Here is an 18,804-nt window from a genome sequence, read left to right as displayed (position 1 = left end):
AGCCACGCTCCGCTCCTCCCCAGCCACGCTGTACTCCTCTACTGCATCCTTTTGGCTCCCTGTAAATTTCACATTTTCTTTTGGAAAGCTTTTTAGTACCCCTCATCTAAACTATAACTCTCTATCACATATCTTCATGGCACTGCCTCCCCCGTAGCACTGAGAACTCTGTTCTAATTGCTTATTGTGTTTGACCAGAACAGAGAGCTTGTCTGTCTCACTTACATTAGATACCCAGTTCATACGACAGTGCCAGAAAAAAAGAGTGAAAAGAGTAGAGATCTTCACGACTTACTGAGGTCAGGAAGAGTCAGTACAAACCCGAGAACTGCCGTTTGCTCGCCCCATGATTCTGGCCGTTTAACATTTCTCAGTCTCCGTTGCCTCTGCAGAGAAAGTGCCGTGTGCTTCATTAAGTTGATGCGAGGGTGAAATGAGATGACATACTGAAAAGTGCTTAGCAAGGAACAGAAGTTCAATATTTGTTAATTCTCTTCTCCCCTCACTCTCACCTAGTGCTTGGGAGACTTTTCCAACTTTCCAGTGGACGGCAGTCTCCTTTAACGTGTAGTTTTCAAGAAGTGTCTTTAGTACGCAAGGGTCCTGTCCAAATCTACTGAGTTAGGATCTGGATAGGAAAGAGCTGGACTCCGGTTAACAAGCCCTCCAAGTAAAGCTGCCTTGAAGTTGGAAGGGCCCTAGCCCTGAGGACAGGGACTGAGTCTTCTCCAGTGTGACATTCAGTGTCTGGCGCAGGGACTTCTGGGGGGTACTTCACTGGGGGGTAGCTCCTCAAAGAGCTGTAGATCTATTTAGAGCAAGAATTTCCAAGTGAACTGAGCACACTCCAGGTGCTACACAAACGGATCCATTAGACACCGGGGAGAAATAAGTCCAATTTCAGAGGGGTCTTACAGTGAGTATCGGTTGTTCCAGCACTCGAGAAGCTGAGGCAGAAGCTTACAAGCTCACTCACCTTCACCCTGTCTCAAAAATAACAAACAAACAAACACAACGCAACGCAACTTGAAGGAATCGTCGTAAGCTTTAATATCTAGTCTTTAAAACATAATTTAAAATGTTTATTTGGCGTTGGGAACTTGTACCCATAATTCTGGCATTCAGGAGGCTGAGCCAGGAGAATGCCAAAAACAAATTCAAAGCCGGCCAGAGGGGGCTGGAGAGATGGCTCAGTGGTTAAGAGCACTGGCTGCTCTTCCAGAGGTCCTGAGTTCAATTCCCAGCGACCACATGGAGGCTCACAACCACCTGTAGTGGGGATCCACTGCCCTCTTCTGGGGTGTCTGAAGACAAAGCCAGTCAGAGCTCCAGAACGAAGAAACCCTGCCACATATAAATAAATAATTTTTCAAAACCAACTAAAAAGGAAACGTGTAAAATTATCCGGATATGTTTTATTTAATCCGATATACCTAAAATATTGTAACTTTAACATGCAATAAAATTCTGAAAAAGGATACATACATAGATGACACGAAATCTGTGAAATCTAGTGTGTAATTTCACTCACATACTGCACTCAGCTGAGTTAAAACGTTCAGTTTTAGGAGACACACATGTCTGTCATCCTAGATGTTCAGGGAGCTGAGACAGAAGGACCACTGGGTTTAGGCCAGCCTGAACTACATAGCAAGTTCCAGAACCAGGACAACAACATCTCTCTCTCTCTCTCTCTCTCTCTCTCTCTCTCTCTCTCTCTCTCTCTCTCTCTCTCTCTCTCTCTCTCTCTCTGTCTCTCTCTCTCAAGCTCTCTCTCTCTCTCAAGTCCTTCCACTCTTCTAGTCACCTTTTCAAGCATTAGTCATCTTCGAGTGCTCATTAGCCACACGTAGCCAACAACTACTTCATTAGACAGCACAGATCTAGACCATGGGTTTGAAACTTTGCTCTGCCCTCCCCTTACTAGGTATGTGACCTTGGCAGGTTCCTTAGCCAATATTAGTTTGCATGCCTTTGTCTGAATAAAAAGGATCCCTAACTTCTCCATCCATGGTGATCAAAGAGGCGAACCACAGAAAGTACATAGCCCAGGGCTTCTTGGCTCCTCCTCAGGGGCGGTAAGCGGGATGGTTATTATTAGTATTACAATCCAAGGTCAAGATCAGATGAGAAATAAAAGTATCACGAGCCAGATGAGAAATATGCTGTGGGCTCTGCTCAGCTCATATCCCCAGCATTCTATCTACATAGGGTGCCTGTCCCCTTAAACATCTCACCAGACAGTACAATTTCCGGCCCTTCCCATCCTATTCCATTTTCAGGAGCTGAGCATGATGAACGAGGAGAAGTCGGAAGTGAGTCAGCAGGATAGCACTTAGAGCCCAAAAAAGCAAGCAGGACATCAGAATGCATAAGCGGGAATATAATGTGCAGGAAGTGGGAGATGATCTTCCCTTTCTTCTAAGAACTGGCTCTCCTTAAGAGTTGTCTGCAGCCTCTTTGTACAGCATGGGCCAGGCTCGGGGAAATTAGGGGACAGCAAAGGGAGCCTTCCCCTTTCCACAATGCTAGGTGCACAACACCAGTTATCCCATGTAATATATCACCGATAAAGAAGCAGACTTGGGGAGCCTTAGAAAAGCTCATACAGCTAGCTAGTGGGTGACAGAGCTGGCACTGACCAGCTCCCACCACACCTCCGTCCTCTCCACCGGGTATCACAGTTGGGAGGAATAGTCAATACGGAAACAAAGTCATGAAATATCAGGGTAAAGGAAAGGACATCAAAAAAGTGACTTCACTTTGAAGCAGAGCGGCCTTCCTTACCAGATACATGCAATGTTAGCACTTTTGCTCAGAGCCTTCATTGGTGGACAGGTAGGACCACCTGTGGCCTTGGCAGCCCCACCCTTTACTTCCATTAAGCCCGGGCTATCCTTCTGCCTTCCAAGCTGTACCCACAGATCTCACAGGAAGATGTTCTCTGATATTAGGTTCTCTAAATCTCTCCCTTTATTGAAGAATTGACACGGTGAGTCTGTAGCCTTGATTGAAAACACACACTGTGGCAGTTTTTCTTGCCATGCAACCTTGGGTGTAATAACACTTTTGAGCTTTGGTTTTCTCGGTTGTGTGGTGAAGAACACAAGATGGAGATTATCAAGTACCATCAGTGCCTGACTCAATACAGGCAGCTTCCTTCCTCCTCTCTCTCTCTCCTCTCTCACTCAACATTTCCCATAGCTAGCTCCATCTCTAGGACTCTTGGCTCTGGGGATGAGAGGGGATAGTTAGATTTTAGTCAATTGTAAGCACTTCTCCCCGTCCCCTTTGTCCATTCTCTTATTTATCTTCAGGTCTTCTATCAGCCTTGTGACAGGGACATAAAGCTGTCACTACCAAAATAAAGCTGGAGACACTGGAGTGTCAGCAAGGCTGCAGACTTTTGAGGCTTTTTGGCAGGGCTGCAAGACAAAGAGCAGGTCCAGAATCAGATACAGGAAGGCTCTAGAAGAAAAGTCACAGAGGTCCAAGGAAGAGTTTGTGATTGATCAACGGAAGAGATATGGACTGAGGCAGAGATGGGAACACAGCACAGTCTCAGGAGAGAAGAGCAGCTAGGACGGACACAACAAAGACCAAGGCTGGTTCATAACAATGTGCTGGGGACTGGGAGAGACCAAGTCTCAGGTCATTGCTGTCTGGGTCTTCTTTGCAACCACAGCTAGCCCTTCACCTACCTTAGTCACACAGCCTCTAAGTCTCAGGACAATTCCCTCTGCATGTGTCTGAGGCCTCATCTTACTTCTCTCTACCTTTTAGCCCTGCTCCAAACCCCCAGACCAAACTTTAGTCCTGACCTCATGAATCAGCAAAGCCCCTATATTTTCTTTTTAGGTAAATCAGAGATAATACATGTTGTCCATTAAAGTTACTTTTGTTTGTTTTGTTCTATTTCCGTTTTGGCTTGGTTTGTTTGTTTGGTTTTTTGTTTGTTTGTTTGTTGTTGTTGTTTTTTTTGAGGTGGAGTCTTGTTTTACCCAGGCTGACTACACTCTGTCTATGTAGCCAAGGTTGGCCTGAACCCTTGATCCTTCTGGCTTCACCTGTCAAGTGACAAAATTACAAGTATGCCCAGCTTTAAAGTGACTTTGGAATTGGGGAGATGGCTTAGTTGGTAAAGTTCCTAGCATGCCGGTATGAGAAGCTGAGTTGGATCACCAGAACTCATATAAAAGCTGGATGCCATGGTCCTGGCACTTGTTGGAGAGAGTTGGGTGGATTCTGGAGACTTGCTGGCTAGCCCGTCTACCCAGTGAAGGAGTTTTTTGGTCAGTGAGAAGTCCTGTCTCAAACTCCAAGGTAGAAAGAGATTAAGGAAGACATGGGATGTCATTTTTTGATCCATACAGACACCCATGAGCACACGCACTCACGAGTACACCCACCCACCCACCCCCACACACAGACACACACACACAAATTAAAGTTAGTTGTAAAATTAAACTATAAAATTGTCATAATGGACTGAGGATGTGTCTACAGTAGCATAGTTTGCCTAGCATATGGAAGACTCTGGGTTTCACCTCCAGCATTGTAAATCAACAATATTAGTGATGATAACAATAAGAAATTAATAAAGTCATCATGCTTAGCTTTTGTAGGTATCCATTATTACTTTATCTTCTTTTTTTCTTTTTTTCTATTTTTCGGAGCTGGGGACTGAACCCAGGGCCTTGCGTTTGCTAGGCAAGCGCTCTACCACTGAGCTAAATCCCCAACCCATTACTTTATCTTCTTAAATCCTTTCTGTTTACAAGCTTTCGTTATTTGGCCTAGCTGACCTTGAACTCAAGATCCTCTTGCCTCTACTTCCCAAGAACAGAGATTATAGTTATGACCCTCCATAGCCAGCCTTAAATCTTAATAAACAAAACTGTAGCTTACAAATATTAGACACACCAATAAAATGAGAGACATTCTTATGTAATACAAGAAGTGCCCCATTTTAAGCTGGGGATCCAATACAAGACAGGGTTTTTGGTTGTGGGATTTTTGGGGGGGAACAAGGATGGAGTGTTGGTTGATTGGTTTCTGCTCGGGGCAGGGTTTTATGAATTATGGGCTGACTTTAAACTCACTATATGAACTGCTGATCCTCCTGCCTTGACCTCATAAGGGCTGAGATTATGAGTAAGCAGCACCACGTCCAGCCACAAGATAGTTCTCGAGAACAGCAGCAATGAGCCACACACAAATCTCCACCTGTGCACGCCAGCACACCAAGTTAGGAAGCTTGACCTTCAGGATAGAGCAAGGTCGCCATTCTGTAAAGTCCTCAAAGCAGCAATCCAGGCTGAGAGGAAAGTCACAGCTTTAAACAACTATGTCTAGACTGAGCAACTAACTTCTCCAAGACTACACTGAGCACTGTTTAGGCAAAGACAGTAGGGATTCCTAGGCCTTGCTGCATATTGAAGCCTCTGGTGAACCTCTAAAATCACTGGTGCACGGCTTCTGTAGTATGTTGCCAAAGGTTCGATAATCTGTGTCGTATGCCTGTAATTGTAACCCTTGGGAGACAGGGAGACCCTGAGTTACTTTTTGCAGTGCCGAGGGTCAAACCCAGATCTTCAGTGCCTGCTAGGTAAGTGTTCTACTATTGAGTTGTATCTCCAGCCTTTTTAAAAAAAAAAAAAAAAGGTAGATCTCTGAGTTGGTGACCAGCCTGGTCTACAGAGTGAGTTCCAGGAAAACCAGGGCTATGAAGAGGAACCTTGTCTCGAAGAAACAATAAGAAAAAAACAAAAAAAACTTTGAGATGGGAACCTCATTAAATTGCCCAAGCTGGCTTTGGACTCACCCTATAACCTAGGAAGGCTTTGAACTTTGCAAACCTTCTGCCTCGTCCTCTGGAGTAGCTGAGACTACAGGCCTGGACCACCTGGTCTGGCTCATAGTGAGCTACTTATGAGAGAAGAAGAGGAAGGGGAGAGAAAGAGAAAGAGGAGAAGATGAAGATGAAGGAGAAGGAGAAGAAGGAGAGGGAGAGAGAGGAAGAAGAGGAGGAAGATGGAGAAGGAAGTGGAGAAAAAGGGTGAGGAGGAGGAGGAAGAAGAGGAGGAGGAAAAGGAGGAGGAAGAGGAGGAGGAGGAAGAGGAGGAGAAAAAAGAAGCCTAAATTGCAGCTGATATTGTGGTATAAAACCTCCATCATGGATCAGGATTGGATCAGGAATGGATCAGGAATGGTGGTGAGCCTTTAGTTCCAGCACTCTGGATACAGAAGCAAGAGGATCTCTGTGAGTTGGAGGCCAGCCTGATCAGTCTCTGTCTTAAAACAAAACAAACCCCAAACTGTTAGACAAACAAATAAGCCAGCATCCACTCTGACAGGATGACAGGAGAATGACTTCTGGGGTAACTGAAGACACTTGGCAGGTGTATACACTAGGTGCTCTAGAGCGGCTTCAGCACAATGCACCCTGTTACCCTTCGCCCTGCATTTACTAGATGAGAGGTGTGGCACAAGCATTAGAATTATAATGCACAGCAAAGGTGGAGACCACCAGACTAAGCAGGCTCACAATAAGCTCCCCAAAGAAAGAAGTTCCCTTATGTGCCCCATAATAGTAGCAATGTTATAATCTTTGCCTCCTCTACTGGGCACATGTTTCCTGCTAGCAAGCTTCCATGGAAAGAAGTCATCTTCGGAAAGCTGCTTGGTGGCCATGATCTCAGAGCACAGGCGTGTGGTTGAACACAGAAGGAAGGCTGACAGGAAATGGGTTCTCCAGGGTCATCACACGATTATAATTGTCTAACCAGAAATTCCTAGGAGTACTGAAACCTCTAAATTCTCACTACAGGCCATAATCTTCCTATTAAGACTGACTTTATTCTGATTGGGTGGCACGTAGAGTGTGTCATAAAGCAATAAACCTATTTTGTTTTAATTACATATATTCGTATGTCGGTGTACGTGTGCACCGGAGTGCAGGTGCCTGGAGAGACAAGAAGAGGACATCAGATCCCATGGAGCTAGTGTTACAAGTGGTTCTGAGGTTGGGGATTTAGCTCAGTGGTAGAGCGCTTGCCTAGCAAGCACAAGGCCCTGGGTTCGGTCCCCAGCTCCAGAAAAAAAAAAAAAAAAAAAAAAACAAGTGGTTCTGAGTCATTTGGTGCAAGTGCTGGGAACCTAATTCGGGTCCTCTGCAAGAACAGTATCTACTCTCAGCCACAGAGCCATCTTTCCAGACCCAGTTGGCCTAATTCCTATTCGTTATGCCTTCAGCCCTGTTAATGGCTCTTTGCTCCTTCTTAAAGATGTATACCCAAGTCTGCATGAGGCAGAAAGGAAGAAGATGCTTTCTTCTACATGTGTCAGGACAGACCTGACCTCTGGGCTCCCATACTTCCTCTACTTGTGCCCTCGGCCCTGCTCCTTGTCACAGCCCTCATGGGTAAACATCTGGTGTTATTGAAACTCTGAGAACTCCGCCAAAGCAGAGACTGGGCTCCTATTTTAACTGTCCTGTGTCCCTAGTGTGCAGAGTCAGTTCTCTTTTTTGGGGGGATGGTGTGGGGGGAAAGACAGGGTTTCTCTGTGTAACATCCATGGCTGTTCTGGAACTCTCTTTGTAGATCAGGCTAGCCCCAAACTCACAGAGATTCACCTGTCTCTGCCTCCCAAGGGCTGAGATTAAAGACTTGCAACACCACACCCAGTTCCAGGATTAGTTCTTAAACCAAGCTTTCCTATTGTATCATAAAGTATATTATGTGCATGTGTGTGTGTGTGTGTGTGTGTGTGTGTGTGTGTGTGTGTGTAGAAAGAGGCAGCAGCCAGTGTTGGGGTTCAAAGCCAGGGTTTTATATACAGTGGGCCCGTAAATTTAAATTTTCTTTCCAAAGCAAAACTGGAAATGTGGCTTGATGATAGAGCGTTTACCTAGTGATGGATTTGGATCCCAGCACCACCAAGGTAAAAATGAGCAAGTTATTGGTGACTGTATTTTTGTTTCTAAAATATCTAAAATTCGAGCTTGGGAATAGTAACACATGCCTATAATCCCAGCAGTTAGAAAGTAGATGTAGGATGATCAGGAGTTCAAGGTCAACCACAGCTAGACAGCAAGTTCAAGGATAGCCTGGTCTGCATGAGCCCCAAAATACAAAAAATACAACTCAACAATTTTATGGGGGCCAGTATTTCACTGTGTAGCCCTGCCTAGTGAGGAACTCCCTATATAGATCTCCACCTGCCTCTGGTTTCTGAATGCTAGGCTTCAAGGCATGCAACATTATGTCTGACTAAAAACTCCCTAAAATTTTTTAATTAAAAAAAATCCAGAGTTTGCTACTTAAGGGGAAAAAAACCCTTGACCCTCATGCTACTGGAGCTGTTAAGGGTCAGAGTCTTTCTAGAAAATCTTCATTCCTGTCAACCCAGTTACAATTCCAGGAAATATGAGCAGAGGACTAGCGAGGAGAGAAGAAGAAGGGAAGGAAGTCATTAAGGATATTTTTATCAAGCAAGCTGTCACTGTGGATGTGGTAGTTTGAATGAGCAATGTTCCCATAGTCTCAAGGTTTTTTTTTAAATACATCCGTGGTCCTCTGTTGGTGATACCATTTGGAGAGGCTTTGGAGTGTGGCCTTTTTAGGAGGAATGTCACAAGGGTTAGGTTTTGAGCGTTTCCAGACTTGGGCCCATTTCCTGTTCACTCTCTCAGCCCTGTGCTTTTGGTTGAAGATATGAGTTCTCAGCTTGCTGTGCCTGAAGGCTGCCATGCTTTCTCGCCATGATAGTGATGAACTCTTATCCGCCCAAGTAAACCCTGCTTTCCATAAGCTGCTTTGGTCACGGTATTTTATCCCAGCCACAGAAGAGCAATGCATAGGAGCAGGTAACCAGAGCTCAGTTCCATGGGGGGAAGCTGTTGGAGCCAACACACTACATGTTTTGACCCTTGCTATGAAGGAGTGTGGAGCGCTTACCCGTCACCTCCCATTTGCTCCAGGAAGATATCAATGTCCCATTACTACTGGTCTACATTGCACATGCGCAGAGGGCTCTGGAGCAGAAAAAGCTTTCAGACAAGGACTAGCTAGCAGCTTATAGATACAGGATGACTCTCGGGTAAGTCATAACATGGGATACTGAGAGCTTGCTATAGCATGGGTGTGCCTCATCTCATTAAATCGTTTTTTCGTTTGCGCTGCAGGCTTTCCTTAGCTTCTACAAACATGTCTCTTAAAAGTATTCCCAGCCATGTCTTCTTATTCATATATGCAAATATTCTCTCGCCCCCAGCTTTTAGGAACTTTATTTTCTTTCCACCTTTATCCTCATTGCTTAAGTGTCTGCAGAGTCAGTTCAGGACTGTTCGGTGGTGGCTCCAACCCACTTGGTAGCCTATGCTGTGGGAGCTGCTGACAGTCCTCAATGGCCAGCCAGGCACTCCAGTCTTCAGTGTGAAACTGCTGGATGGGTACAGAGGACACCCTCACACCTCACACCAGCCTGCCACCTGTGGCTGAGCTCAGTGAACTCAGGAGCTGACACAGTCATTTGCCCTAATATTCCTCCTTGGTCACAGCCTTCTTTGTAGCAGCCTGCCCCTCCTTCTCAACCTCATCTGGGTCTCTGTGAAAGGAAAGATCAGTCATAATCTCCCATGGTGCTCACAGAGATGATGCCACGCAAGTGCACTGGGGCCAGCTTGCACTTATGTCAGACCCACTGGGTGAGCCCCCTTATGTTTTTGCATGGGATGGCCATGTCCATGTAGTGCAGAAGAGAGTGTGTGATACGCAGAGCAAGAGTGGACAGGTTGTCATAAGACGTCTCTGTAAAGGCTGGTGGTCAGCCCTGGGATCAGTCACTACTAGAATCCATGGTTGTTTCAATCTGTTAGTGAAGGTTCCAGGCATGAAGCAGCCAGCAATGGGAGTGGCTCCATCAACAGCCACAAAGTTAAGCAGGGGTGGCGGGCCGGTGTTTCTAGAGGAGATGACCCTGACGTCAGCAGGGTTCTCAACTGCGACCATAGCCCAACCTGTGAGCAACAGCCTCTCCCAGGTCCTCTTCGGATTTATGACCTAGCTACCATTGTTTTTCCTTTTATATGTGTACAACTCCATGTGAAAGTCAGGGTCGGTGCCACTTTAGGTGGGTTCCTATAGCAAGGAATTTGAAGATACCCTTCATCTGCAGGACATTGTACAGATTTCTCTTTAAGTTACAGCGGGAATCCCTGGGCAGCACACAATGACACAGATATACTGTAGTGGCCTACAAATGAATGCCCATTACCATCTCTCTCTAATTGACCATCCTGGACTAGAGACTGTCTGACTGTGACCTCTGAACCCCCAGCTCCCGAGTGTGAACTTTTCTTCTTCTATCTTTCGGCTCAGTCCTTGCAGGAATTCTTTCCAAGACTGAGAATGAGTCTCTAATGAATTGTTCTGGCTCTACCTCTATTCCTCCCAAAGGCTCTCCCTGTCACTTTTACCCTGGTGTTTTGTAAGAAGCTGTCAACATGGATGCCTTCAAGTTATGAGCAACACTGTATTCAGTCAAATTTTGGAGCAATGGGTTGCTCCCACTGGATTAAATATTTCTCCTTTATTTCTCTTTCTGGGTGACCATTTCCAAATAAACGACACACTTTAACAGTCTGAGGCTGGATATTGGGAATCCCTCCCCCCCCTTTTTTTTTTAACAGTTCTCAGTACAAGGAAACAACTAGGAATTTATAGGAATCTTCAAAACTTTAAGATTTTAACTTTACGTTTGCTTTTGAGACAGGATCTCATGTCGTTCAGAGTAGACCCCAACTTGCTATATCGTTGAGAATGGTCTTGAACTCATGATCTTGTTGCCTTTAACATTCAAGTTCTGGGACTATGGGCATGCAATGCCATGTCTGGTTTGTTCAATGAGTTTTAACAAGCTTGTGTTCCCATGTAATAACTGCCCATGTCAGGATAGAGTTTATTTCTGTGTTCATTCCCTTAGAATCAGTCCTCCCACCCTGTACCTCCTAAGAATCACCTACTCGCTTTTTATTATTATAGTTTTGTACATTCTACATGGTTTCTTTCACTCAAGGTGTTCTTAAAATCAGTGTCGGTGTGTGTGTCAGTAAATGTTTCCTTCTGTTGCTGATTGGTAGCCCATTTTGTAAATGGACTTATTCATTCACTCACCACTTGATGGACATTGGGGTTATTTCCAGCTTTTGATAGTCAGAAATAGAGCTGCTGTAAGGGTGCATGTGCAAGTGTATGTGTAGACATATCTGCTGTAAGGGCACATGTGCAGGTGTGTGTAGACATATTTGCTGTAAGTACACAGGTATAGATGTGTGTGTGTAGACATATCAGCTCTAAGTGCACATGTGCGGGTGTGTGTGTAGACATATGTTGTCATTTCTTTTGAATAAAGACCTAGAAATAGTTCCGGACCATAATGTAATTTAATGTTTCTGGTAATAACGTAAGTTCATGTTTAACTTTATAAGGCATAGTCAAATTCTCATAAAATGTCACTTTACAGTCACGTTTGAGAGTTGTCCTCATTTTTATTTGGGACTGTGGGCTTTCTTCTTTTGCTTGTTTGCTAGTTTGCTTGAGGCAGAGTCTCAGGGTTTTTAGCCCAGATTCACCTTGAGCTCACCATAGCTTGCCTTGAACTCAACCTCCTCTTCCTCACCTCTTGAGTGTTGGGATGGCAGGTATGTGCCACCAGGTTTGGCTAGGGCTGTGGTCTTTTTAATGTTAGCCATTTTAGTATATGTGTAGTGGTATTGCTAGGTAGTTTTAATGTTTCTTTCCCTTGGGGCTAATGACGACCAACATGTTTCTGTGTTCTAGTCATTTGTGTAGATTCTTTTTCAATGGTGAGGTGAGGGGAGCACAAATCTAGGGTCATAAGCATGCTAGGACAGCCCTACCATTGGGTGTTATCCCTTGTCTTTTCTCTGTCCTTCATTTTGATACAGAGTCGTACTAAGTTGCCTAGGCTGGCCTTGAACACACTAACCCAAGCAGGCCTTGAGCTTACAATCCTCCTATCTTGGTCTTACTGATAGCTACAATTATAGCCCTATACTACCAATTTGTCCAATTCTACATATTCTCTTCTAACATTTCCTTTCAAATCTTTCGTCTATTTAAAAAAATTGAATGTAAGTGTTCATATGTCTGTGCAGCAGTCCCGTGTGTGTGTGCGTGTGCGTGAGTGTGTGTGTGTGTGTCCTCCCAGCTTCCTTAATGGGTTTTGATCAGGCATAAATTCCCTTCTGTGGAGTGAGCCTCAAATTCAAGAGCAGAAGGCCGTGTGTAGTGGTGCATGCCTTTAATCCCAGCACTCAGAAAGTAGAGGCAGGAAAATCTTTGTGAGTTAGAAGCCAATCTCATCAAAGTAGCAAGAGCCAGGACAGCCAGGACTACATAGAAGGGACATGTGCCAAGACAGAGAGAGAGAGAGAGAGAGAGAGAGAGAGAGAGAGAGAGAGAGAGAGAGAGACAGACAGAGACAGAGACAGAGAGACAGAGAGAGACAGAGAGAGACAGAGAGAGACAGAGAGAGAGGAGAGCAATTGGTTACCACTATACCAGTCATACTATCATTGCTGTCATGGGCACAACTTGCCTGGTAAGCTGGTGTATAACTGGGTAAGATTGTTGATGCCTTTTTATCCCCAGTGGTCCACATAGCACCTTCTGGTACTATGGAAGCTAGCCAGCAGGGAGAAGCTTCCAACACAGTTGCAACATGGTACTTATTTACTTAGCAATCAAAGTGATGCCTTCAGCAATAGTAGCTTATCATCTGGTTCTGGTGGGCATCCAGAAGAAATGGGATGATGGTATTGTTGGGTTCACTAATCATCAACTTACAGGAGATGTCCCCTATCTGGAATTGGGCTTCCCGTTTCACAGCCTGTGGCTTCTAGGAGCACCTTATCCAGCCATGTGAGACACCTCTCTTCCAACTCTTTTAAAAAAAAAACCCTTTCTATACACTTTTCATCTTGGTTAACCCTTCCTCTCCCATTTCTCCAACCCATCCTCATTTCTGTTTAAATCTTCCCACCCCTGCATTCCTTTCCTCTACCTCCATTACCATCTGTGACCTACTACCCCTCATTCCCTTAAAGTGTCCCCACCCCATGATCCCTTTCTAATTTCCTAGCTCCTGTACGTATTCCGAGTTAAACACTCAACATGAGACAGAACACGCAACATTTGCCTTTCTAAAGCGACTTCACTCAGAATAATGTTCCCAGTTTCATCCGTTTACTTGCAAATTTCACAATTTCATTTCTCTTCATGGGTGAACAGAAGTTCACTGTGTGTGTATACGTATTACATTTTCATGATCTATTTCATCAGCTGATGGATATCTAGACAGATTCCATTTCCTGGCTACAGTGATTAGAGCACCTACAATCATGGGTAAGCAAGAGTCTCTGCTTTAAGATACAGAGTGCTTTGGGTGTCTGCATGGGGAGTAGTACAGCTGAGTCATAGTAGAGTGACTCTGGCTTCCATGTTGGTGCTATTTTGTTTTGTTGGGTGGTGGTGGTGGTGATGAGTTTTGTTGTTGCGTTTTGTAGGCAGGGTCTCACTAGGAAGCTCTGGTTGGCCTAAAACTCCTTACGTAGACCAGGCTAACTTCAAACTCACAGAGATCCACCTGCCTCTACCTCCCAAGTGCTGGGATTAAAGGCGTGTGCCACAACGCCTGCCCTGTTTTTAGCATTTTAAAGGACTTCCCCACTCGTTTACACTCCCACCAACAGTAACTAAAATTCCTCACCAGCATTTATATATATGATGACAAGTCATCTTCTGGGGGGTAAAATAAAATCTTGAAATTGTTATAATTTGCATTCCCCTAATGACTAATGATGTGAGGTGCTTTAAATAGTTGTTTGTTATTTGTTTGTATTCTTCTTTTGAGAACCCTCTGTTCAGATTTATAGTGTATTATTTGATTTGGTTGGTTGCTTAGCTTACTATTTACACCAATAAAGACACAGGAGGTGGGAGCTGAGGTAAAAACCTGCTAGCTCGGTGAGGTAATTTTATTTTCTTAACTATATATAAAATATCTATTTACAAGCCTGATTCTACAACCAAATTGCCTGCTTTTTAGAAATCTCTATCTGTGTCATACTACGGAGCTAGTCTACCTTTCTTTCGAGCTCCTCCAAACCCAAGAGGGCTCCTTGGCTCTTTCTTTCCTAGAATACTGTTTTACCTGTGTCCTGCTAGATGCTTCTCTGTGGTTCCTGCAAACCCAAAGAGAAAAGCCCTGACTCTTACCCATAGCTTCCTCCCTGGAAGGCTTTTCCAAGCCAAGAGAACCAAAAGAGCATCCACTCAATCAAAGTTTCATCCACTGTAAACGTCTCTAGCTCCTCCCCTCCACCCTGGGCAAGCTGAACCACGTCACTCTCAAGGTGGAGGGAGCTTCAAGCCAATGGAGGAGGAAACATTTCGCCTTTACCTTGGGCCAGCTCAAGGGTTCCTTAGCTGACTTAGCTTTAGGTCATAGAGCAAAGACCATAAGTCCTCTCCTAAGCAACTTGCCTTAAAATAGGCAGGAACTTTCCATTCTTTTTTTTTTTTTTTTTTTTTTTCGGAGCTGGGGATCGAACCCAGGGCCTTGCGCTTCCTAGGCAAGCGCTCTACCACTGAGCTAAATCCCCAACCCCTGGAACTTTCCATTCTTTACCATTCTTATCTATGGAGGCTTTTAGAGCCACACCCAAACTGCATCTCCCCAAGACACCTCAATATCTATCTCAAGCTTTTATATTTTGCTAACAATTTGGTTCTCTGTGTACAATAATCAAATATCCTGTAACAGCCTTGAGCATAATTCTTTTTGCTCAGGATTGCTTTGGTCCTCTAGGACCTTCCACAAAAAGTGATTACATGTGAATTTTAAGATTTTTTTTCTAACTCTGTGGAGAATAGCATAGGGATTTTGATTGAGAGTGTATTGAGTCTATAAATACTTTTGGTAGGATGGCCATCTTCACAATACTTCTTCTAATCCATGGTCGTGGGAGACTTTTCCCTCTACTAGAATCCCCCTCAGTTTGTAGTTTAGTTGTCCTATGATTTCATTGTAAATGCCTTCACCACATTGGTTAGGTCGAGGAATAGCAGTTTTGAATGGACTTTAGTGACACTCGCCTATATTATTACCAAGACCCACGATACAGAATGATCATGAATTTGAGGCCAACCTGGCCTATATCAAATAAACATGCTAGTCAAATCCTCTAGCACTGAACTACATCACTAGATTTCCTTACTTAAGGTAAAACAAAAACCACTTCATTTTCTGATCTATGTCTTGTGCTTTTTGGCTTATAGGTGTTGAACATACTGTATTACTTTTATAAGGTATTTTAAAGTTTTTAATATCATTGTAAGTAGAATGACCATTTGACTTTACTTTCCAGTGACTCATTACTGCTACTTAGAAACATTTATATTCTATACTAACTTTGTACTTTTTTTTTCTTTTTTTTTTTTTGGAGCTGAGGACCAAACCCAGGGCCTTGCGCTTGTTAGGCAAGCACTCTACCACTGAGCTAAATCCCCAACCCCCTAACTTTGTATTCTTTTAGTCTTTCTAAATTCAATTATTCTTGTCACTTTTTATAGGGTTCTTGAGGGCTTTCTAGTCTTATCGGCGTGTACCTAAAACCCATTTTACTTTCTCCTCCATAAAACATGAAATATTGGGGTTGGGGATTTAGCTCAGTGGTAGAGCACTTACCTTGCAAGCACAAGGCCCTGGGTTCGATCCAGCTCAAAAAAAAAAAAAAAAAAAAAAAAAAAAAAAAGAGAGAGAAAAAACATGAAATATTTATTTATTATTCTCACTTAAATACACTTAATTCATTGGCTGGGACCATCAGTGAATTGGACAGAAGAGATGAGATTCTTCTACTCTTCAATCCTCTGCATTTATGGTGCCCACTGGTAATTCTCCCCCAATGGTGTTAGGGGTCTCATGTGCCCAGGCTGGCCTTGAACTCCATAAGGAGCTGAGGCTGCCCTTGAACTTTTGACCCTCCTATTTCAGTCTTCTAAGTGGTAGGATGACAGGCATGTGCCGCCACACCCAACTCAATGTAGGTTTTAAATTTACAGCGACAATCTTTATTTATCAAGGTCAAAAGTTCCCCTCTAGTTTTATACTGCGAGTATTTTTAGTTCCAATTGTCTGTATTTCACCAGGCTGAAAGACACTGGGGCTGTACACCTTAGTTCTCTTTTTCCCCCTATCGTATTATGTAGCGAGCATTGTGTCAGAGTCAAATAGTTTCCAGTTCTACCAACCTGCTGTTCCGTGATCTTGCTCAAGCTCTGTATCTGCCTTAAATCCCTCCTTTGTGCTAGAAAGTCAACTGTTTTACTGTTCAAAATATTCACTTCCTCGCTTGTGTCTCACCCATGGTAAGGGGCTCAAAAACTACTGTTACTTTATAGTGGCCTTCACACCTGCCTCACAGTTCACAATGGGAAAGCTCCTTTAAAAGGGGTTTTGGGTCATATACAAAAAAAAAAAATGAGAATCTCACCTGTGGATGTCTGATTCTGCCTGGGTTTCAGTAACGACAGAGCATCCAATCAGAGGCTTGCCTCTGCTGAGTGTAGACATCACAATTATTCCTAGGCCAAGACTTATTGGGATTACTATGTTGTCCCAACCATGGCAACAACAGAAGTCCTGCTCCAAAGATACCCAATGACGTCATATTCTCAGTTTTCAATTGAATATCCAGGAGGAATGATTCACAAGTCTTGGCATTTACTAATATATCAAGGATTCTTTACAGTTAGTCTACCTGTGTGCCCTCTAAGGCTAGATTCTCCAGGTCTTAACACAGCCAGAGTCAAGGGTACCAGCTGAGGATATCACGTAAAAATGATGTTCTAACTCCCAAAGCAGTGATTCCAAATGCCAGCCCCAGAGCAAATGCCTGATAGAGTGTCACACTCAGATTTCTATAGAACAAGAAATATCAAAATGATATGTAACTTCATAAAGCTAAATCAAGCTAAATGTTCTGTCTTTTCCTCTGTGATTGTGTTTCTTCCATCTTTGGGGTGTAAAGTGTTCCTACATAGTGTATGTATGCATGTGCGTGTTATTTGCATATATATGTGTACGTGTTTATGCACATGTGTGTGCATATGTATATGGAGACCAGAGGTTGACCTTGGTCTTCTTCTGTCTCTGTCCTCCTTACTTTTTTGAGGCAAGTTCTTTTGAACTGAACCTGGAGTTCATTGGTTGGTTACACAGGCTCTAGAATCTCCCTGATTCTATCCCCCTTCCCCAAAGACCTGGAGTTTCAGATGCACCCTACTTCATTGGCTTTTATATGGGTACTGGGGATCTGAACCCACATCCTCATGCTTGCACAGCAAACATCTTACCTACTGAGTCATTACCAGAGCCCCTCTACGTTGTCTTATGAGTGATTATTTTTTTACCCTGGCTTGATATAATAAGTTAGCAACTTATCTTTTTTTTTTTTTCCCTAAACAGGGGTTCTCTGTATAGCCCTGGCAGTCCTGGAACCTACTTTGTAGATCAAGCTGGCCTCAAACTCAGAGATCTGCTACCTCTGCTCCCAAGTGCTAGGATTAAAGGTGAGCATTGTATCTATCATATTATAGCTCGGCTAGCAAATTTACCTTAATCTACCACATGCTATCCATTTTTAAAAAGCTATTGGCTTGAGAATTAGCCAGAGGACTTCAGGATGTCTAGATTTGTGTCATGGTAACAGATCATTTAGGGAAACTAAAAACCTGTTTGAAGTCACTTCTGAACTCCAGCCTCTACCCCCAACTAAGGAGTGTTAGCAGATGCTTAGTAACTTGGCTGAGGCTTTAACTTTTAACTCCATTTCCCCAGCTAATCAGAAAGACTCCCCTGGCCTGGCCTCTCGGAAGTGTTTGCTTGCAGATCGAATGCTAAGGGATAAGAGGGTATTCAGTAAACCAGGGCATTCCTCACAGATTTAAGAAGAGACTCTTTTACTTCTTTGACGACTCAAAAGACAATCTTTCCCGACACAGGACCTTGCTCCAGGCAATCCCTCCACTGAGCGGGGGATGATGGGAGTGTACAGGGCCTGTAGGCTAAACGCTGTCAGAGCACGTTATCACCAAATAAATCTGGACCATCCCATTTTAAATGTCGAGTTCCCAAACCTAATGACTAGGCAGAGAGGCTCAGTTCTGGGGAGATGAAGGATTTAATGTGGGGTCAAAGGGTCACGAAAGGACAGCCAGGAGCTACGTTGTGCTTCCAGATTCTGGGCAAATGTCTCTGACACTATTTGGGTTGCAGGATATGAGGGCGGAAATTCAGAAGCTAGTTTGTATGAAGACCTACCCCAGCAACAGCAAGATTTTCAACCAGTAATAAATAATGTTCTTTACTCAGAGGCCCACGTTAGACAGTATTCAGATGACAGTCAGATTTTTCCCATTTTTTTTTTCTCTAAACAGGATCTCATGTAGGCCAGATTAGCCTTGAACTTGCTCTGTAACTGAGGCTGGCCTTTGCTTCCTGACCCTCCTGACTCTGGAGTGTTGCAATTACAGGCATATGATGTCACTCCTGACACAACTGGAGGAGCCCTTTTAAACACACACACACACACACACACACACACACACACACACACACACACACACACACACACACACTTTTGTGTCTATATTATTTTACTTTATTTTTTGCAGTGTCTTATGGAGCTCAGGCTGGCCTCACGCTCACTGTGTA

The sequence above is a fragment of the Rattus rattus genome, chromosome 9, assembly GCF_011064425.1.
Source record: "Rattus rattus isolate New Zealand chromosome 9, Rrattus_CSIRO_v1, whole genome shotgun sequence".
Lineage (NCBI taxonomy): Eukaryota > Metazoa > Chordata > Mammalia > Rodentia > Muridae > Rattus > Rattus rattus.
The sequence above is the reverse complement of the archived record's forward strand: the minus strand, read 5'-3'. Positions refer to the sequence as shown.